At 56.1% G+C, this 6,274-nt stretch overlaps 3 non-coding genes across 3 annotated transcripts in view; all 3 read left to right on the forward strand.

Moving 5' to 3' along the window:
* Window positions 1-1,749: 1,749 nt before the first annotated feature.
* On the forward strand, window positions 1,750-3,579 carry LOC149086362 (small subunit ribosomal RNA). Its single transcript, XR_016192734.1, has one exon. It is a non-coding gene; the product is annotated as a small subunit ribosomal RNA (ribosomal RNA).
* Window positions 3,580-4,055: 476 nt separating this feature from the next.
* LOC149086363 (5.8S ribosomal RNA) lies at window positions 4,056-4,210 on the forward strand. The gene has a single exon (XR_016192739.1). It is a non-coding gene; the product is annotated as a 5.8S ribosomal RNA (ribosomal RNA).
* A 379-nt stretch (window positions 4,211-4,589) lies between these two features.
* Window positions 4,590-6,274, forward strand: part of LOC149086364 (large subunit ribosomal RNA) — a 3,826-nt gene continuing 2,141 nt past the window's right edge. The window contains exon 1 of the ribosomal RNA XR_016192737.1: window positions 4,590-6,274. This exon is cut by the window's right edge and continues 2,141 nt beyond it. This is a non-coding gene — a ribosomal RNA (large subunit ribosomal RNA).

Raw genomic sequence — 6,274 nt, forward strand, 5'->3', positions numbered from 1 at the left:
CATTGTTTAATGTGTTTCAAGCTTTGTTTGTGTCTGTCTGATTGATGTACAGCCTGCTCACTGGTTGTAAGTGTGAATGTAACGTTTAACGAGCGAAGGTGTGCAGTATAGGTTTGTTTTGGATATGAAAAAGCTTCGCCACCAGTGACGTGTGTGCCAATTGGTATTGTGTGATTCTTTAGAGTGTTGTGATGAAGGAATGAGCTCTACTTTCTGTGTGGTGGCAGTTTTAGGAAATGCTGTGGTGCTTTTAGAAAGTGCAGCAGTGTTAACGCCCTCGTTATCTTTAACGAGGCGTCTGTAAATGAAGTTTGCAGTGAATTAATTGGCCAAGTGGATTGTGTAATCGGTGCACGTGACGTGGGTTGTGCTGGTGTCGATGAATCATAACGATTTTGAGGGTTTAAACGTTTTATTGGGGCACGGGGAGATTTTTACTGTAGTGGCGAAGGGTCGTTGGAATGTATTTGAACGAGGCGGTCTCTTGATGGGTAGAAAAGCAGTTTCCAGCCAAATTTCACACTGCAGCTGTTGGATAGTGTCGTGTTTATGGTCGTCGTAGGCTGTTGTGACTGATTGCTGCATTTTTTTGCAGGGAATAAGCTGTTGTGAATGTTTTTAGTGGTGTCGTGGCATTTTAACGAGGAAACCCATGCGAGTGCACTGTAATTGCTTCTTACTGGATTCAGAGTGCTGGGACTGCATCATTTTGAGGCTTTTCACATTGAATGAGCTTAAATTAATCGAAGGCAAGCTTTTAATGTGGTTTCCGGTGGTTCTTTTTTCGATTTATAGCCTGTTGGAAAACCTGGCTAATGCTAAGCGAATGGCGTGAACGTGGTATCTTGAACGATATTTTAAATGCACTTCCTCCGATCGGATTTTAACGGTTCGAATGTTTTTTTGCGTGGAATGGATGGATCTTTCTGTTTACGTAATTAGTTTCGGGAATGGATCGGCGGATTTCGCCGTTTCGATGCGGAAAGTGCGGCCCGTGTTAAGTCTACGGAGCCCCATGTTAAGTCTACGGGCGGAGTGACCCCCGCGAGATCGCAAATTTCGACCCCTTCCCGTGAAGTAATCGTAAAAATAATTACGGATTCGTAGAGGGGAGATTCCGGAGATGCGATTAGACACCTCGTTTGAGGAGATGGATGGATTTTCGGAGGGATCGCGGCTCGGTAAAAAAGACGAAATTTTCTTCGTCGCCGGGCAGGGGAGAGCGTGGGGAAGAGGGAAAACGTGTAGTGGAAGCCGTGCGAAACTTCGAAACTATATATGTGGGGACACGGTTGGCGCTGATCAATTGGAGCTTGTAGCTGTGGTTACATTTGCGAAGGCTCGTTGTTCGGCTAAGATCGGGTAGTTCCCCGGCAATCGCTTGGGACTCAGGACTGCCTACGGCTCCCCTCTAGTAGCGGGGTCGATTCTCGGGTTCGCCCGCTCCTGAGGCATCCTGGTCCCGCGGCGCTCGGCTTGGGTAACCGAGGCGCCGAAGAAGGCGGACGCGGACCGTAGTGACGGGGTTGCGTGGCCGCAGGGTGGGGATTCTAAGATCCCCACCGAACTAGCCCGGGGTTCCTAGGAGCCCCGGCGAGAATGAAACACGGACCGTTGTGGCGGACGATTTCGGTTTCGGTGATCGGAACGAGAAGACGATGAGGGAGATGTGCCGAACACGACGCGGCCGCCATCGCGCGCCGCTCGGGGGAGGTCTCGACCTCGGATCGGATTTTTCCGAGCTACCGCTACCTGGTTGATCCTGCCAGTAGTCATATGCTTGTCTCAAAGATTAAGCCATGCATGTCTAAGTACAGGCTTTAACAAAGTGAAACCGCGAATGGCTCATTAAATCAGTTATGGTTCCTTAGATCGTACCACGTTACTTGGATAACTGTGGTAATTCTAGAGCTAATACATGCAGCAGAGCTCCGACCCCGCGAGGGGGACGAGCGCTTTTATTAGACCAAGACCAATCCGTCGTCCTCCGGGGCGACGGCATTCGGTGACGACTCTGGATAACTTAGGGCCGATCGCACGGGCACGTCCCGGCGACGTATCTTTCAAGTGTCTGCCTTATCAACTGTCGATGGTAGGTCACGCGCCTACCATGGTCGTAACGGGTGACGGGGAATCAGGGTTCGATTCCGGAGAGGGAGCCTGAGAAACGGCTACCACATCCAAGGAAGGCAGCAGGCGCGCAAATTACCCACTCCCGGCACGGGGAGGTAGTGACGAAAAATAACGATACGGGACTCTCTCGAGACCCCGTAATCGGAATGAGAGGTTCTTAAATCCTCCGGCGAGGATCTATTGGAGGGCAAGTCTGGTGCCAGCAGCCGCGGCAATTCCAGCTCCAATAGCGTATATTAAAGTTGTTGCGGTTAAAAAGCTCGTAGTTGGATCTCGGTCCCGGGGTCGCGGTCCGCCAGACGGCGGTCAACCGCGGCCGACCGGACGTCACAGGCCGGGTCCCCGCGATGGCCTTCGCCGGCTGTCGCGGGGGGCCGGCGAGTTTACTTTGAAAAAATTAGAGTGCTCAGGGCAGGCGAAGAATTGCCCGGATAATGGTGCATGGAATAATGGAACAGGACCTCGGTTCTATTCTGTTGGTCTCCGGAACTGACGGTAATGATTAAGAGGGACGGACGGGGGCATTCGTATCGCGGCGCTAGAGGTGAAATTCTTGGACCGCCGCGAGACGAACTACTGCGAAAGCATTTGCCAAGAATGTTTTCATTAATCAAGAACGAAAGTCAGAGGTTCGAAGGCGATCAGATACCGCCCTAGTTCTGACCATAAACGATGCCGACCGGCGATCCGCCCGAGTTCCTCAAATGACTCGGCGGGCAGCTTCCGGGAAACCAGAGTTTTTTGGTTCCGGGGGAAGTATGGTTGCAAAGCTGAAACTTAAAGGAATTGACGGAAGGGCACCACCAGGAGTGGAGCCTGCGGCTTAATTTGACTCAACACGGGGAAACTCACCCGGCCCGGACACCGGAAGGATTGACAGATTGAGAGCTCTTTCTTGATTCGGTGGGTGGTGGTGCATGGCCGTTCTTAGTTGGTGGAGCGATTTGTCTGGTTAATTCCGTTAACGATCGAGATTCTAGCCTACTAAATAGAGGGCTCTTGCGAGTCCGAGGGCCCGTCTTCTTAGGGGGACGGGCGGCGTCCAGCCGCACGAGACGGAGCAATAACAGGTCTGTGATGCCCTTAGATGTCCGGGGCCGCACGCGCGCTACACTGAAGGAAACAGCGTGTGTTCTCCCGGTCCGGCGGGACCGGGTAACCCGCTGAACCTCCTTCGTGATAGGGATAGGGGATTGTAACTGTTCCCCTCGAACGAGGAATTCCTAGTAGTCGCGGATCATCAGTCCGCGGCGACTAGGTCCCTGCCCTTTGTACACACCGCCCGTCGCTACTACCGATTGAACGAATTAGTGAGGTCTTCGGACTGGCGTTCTCTCTGGGCATCCGTCCGGGGGGACCTGCCGGAAAGATGACCGAACTTGTTCGTTTAGAGGAAGTAAAAGTCGTAACAAGGTTACCGTAGGTGAACCTGTGGTAGGATCATTAGAGAGATTTGTCGAGTTCTTCGCAAGTCGCCTCGTGATCGAATGACTCCGCGCCGAGCCAAGACGGCCGGAGAAGGAAAAGAAAAATGAAACACGGATAGACTTATCTATGAAGCGGCCTGAGAGCCCGAGAGGAGGAGAAGGCAAAGAAAATGAAACACGGATAACGAGAACGAAAGTACGCAAAATCGAACGAGAACGAAAGTTCCCAAAATCGAACGAGAACGAAAGTTCCCAAAATTCGAACGAGAACGAAAGTTCCCAAATAGCAGAAAGACAAGAAGACTCCCGTTCTCGCCCCGGTTACGGAGCCAGACGCTGTCGCTCCCGACGCGCCGGAAGCGCGTCGGACCGGGTGTCCTGCGGGAGGAGAAACGAGTAAGGCAGCGTCAAACTTCCAAGTCGTGAGGCTAAAGTCCCAGGCAGAACGCCGCTCCGGCGGCTGTTCGCGGGGACGGCACAAGGAAAGTGCGTAACGACTCTGAGCAGTGGATCACTCGGCTCGCGGATCGATGAAGAACGCAGCCATTTGCGAGACTTGGTGTGAATTGCAGGACACATTGAGCATTGACTTTTCGAACGCGCATAGCGGCCTCGGGTTGCTGCCCGGGGCCTCGCCTGTCTGAGGGTCGGATGAAGCTTGCACACGGTGACCGAGTCCCCGAACCTACGCGAAAGAGAGAGTTCGTGATGCGGGGCCGCCGCTGGCCGCTAAGAGCGGGCGGGCGCAGATGGACCGTCGCAGAGACACCGCCGAACTGGGTGGGTCGATCCTAGGGTGGGTCGACGGCGGGAGCGTCCGAGGAGACGGTCTCTAATGTCCGACGACGGGGCCGAGATGGGCGGCACGAGAGAGCGTGGAACTCGGGGTTCGAGGACGAGGAACCGACCTGGCCTTCGTTACCGGCGTCGGCTCAAACTGATTAGTAAGTAATTCCGCCGCGATTCGCCGGCGTTGGGCTTCCGGCGAAATCCGGAAGGCGCTCGTCGCGTCGTTTCGCGCAGTGACGTCGACCTCAGATCAGACGAGACGACCCGCTGGATTTAAGCATATCAATAAGCGGAGGAAGAGAAACCAACGGGGATTCCCTCAGTAACAGCGAGCGAACAGGGAACAGCCCAGCGCCGAACCGCCGATCCGAAGGGGTCGCGCGGAATGTGGCGTTTGGGAGCGAGCCTTCCCCCGCGGACGACGGCGACAAGTCTCCCTGACAGGAGCTCTTGCCCAGAGCGGGTGCGAGGCCCATAGTCGCCGCTTCGTCTCTCGGGTGGCGAACTCCCCAGAGTCGGGTTGCTTGGGAGTGCAGCCCTAAGCTGGTGGTAAACTCCATCTAAGGCTAAATACGGCCGCGAGACCGATAGCGAACAAGTACCGTGAGGGAAAGTTGCAAAGAACTTTGAAGAGAGAGTTCAAGAGTACGTGAAACTGCTCAGGGGCAAACGGGTGGGCCCTCGAAGTCCGAACCGGAGAGGGATTCAGTCCCGGGCGCGCGGGGGACGCGCCGGCGGGGACCTCTAGGGTGAGGCTCCGTCGCGTCGCCCTTCCCGTCGCCGGGGACGCACTTCTCTCTCCAGCAGGACGCCGCAGCCTCTCGGAGGTCGGCAGTAAGGACAATGTAGGTAGGTGGCGTGGGCGTCGGTCCAGAACCGGCGCCCCGTGTCTGGCCTCTAGGGTCCAGGCGCGACTCCCGAGAGAGGGAGGAGAGGTCTCGTTCGCGAGACCGGCCGTTGCCTCGCCCCCGGGCGAGCGGCGGACGGGTACCAGGGACGTCGGGTGCTCCGGGAGTCACCGGGCGGTGTCCCCGGACTCGCGGTACCCGCTGGGTCCCGTCCAGCCGCGGCGCAGGCAAGCGGCTTGCGGCGAGTAGGTCGGTAACCCACCCGACCCGTCTTGAAACACGGACCAAGGAGTCTAACATGTGCGCGAGTCAGTGGGACTCGATCAAGCCCACGGGCAGAGCGAAGGTGAGACAGTGTCGGGATCCCCGCCGGGCTAAGCTCGCGGCGGGGCGCACCGACGGCCTGGGTCGCCCATAATTCGTTGGGGACCCGGCGCCAGAGCGTACACGTTGGGACCCGAAAGATGGTGAACTATGCCCGGGCAGGTCGAAGCTAGAGGAAACTCTGGTGGAGGACCGCAGCGGTTCTGACGTGCAAATCGATCGTCGAACCTAGGTATAGGGGCGAAAGACTAATCGAACCATCTAGTAGCTGGTTCCCTCCGAAGTTTCCCCCAGGATAGCTGGCGCTCGGAGGAAACACGCAGTCAGGTCTGTTAAAGCGAATGATTAGAGGCCTCGGGGCCGAAACGACCTCGACCTATTCTCAAACTTTAAATGGGCAGGACGGCCGCATCGTGCCTGCACGGGCGATGTCGGTGCGTAAGAAGGATGCGAGTGCCAAGTGGGCCACTTTTGGTAAGCAGAACTGGCGCTGTGGGATGAACCAAAAGCCGGGTTACGGCGCCCGATGCCGGACGCTCATGAGACCCCATGAAAGGTGTTGGTTGCTAAAGACAGCAGGACGATGGCCATGGAAGTCGGAACTCGCTAAGGAGTGTGTAACAACTCACCTGCCGAAGCAACTAGCCCTGAAAATGGATGGCGCTGAAGCGTCGGGCCTACACCCGGCCGCGGGCCGTAGAGAGCAATGAAACAGTTGCGATTTACGCCGGCCCCGAGTAGGAGGGTCGCCGC

Source organism: Pholcus phalangioides, unplaced genomic scaffold (assembly GCF_987345545.1).
Source record: "Pholcus phalangioides strain wild (caught in Gottingen) unplaced genomic scaffold, Ppha-v1.0 ptg000005l_1, whole genome shotgun sequence".
Classification (NCBI taxonomy): Eukaryota; Metazoa; Arthropoda; class Arachnida; order Araneae; family Pholcidae; genus Pholcus; species Pholcus phalangioides.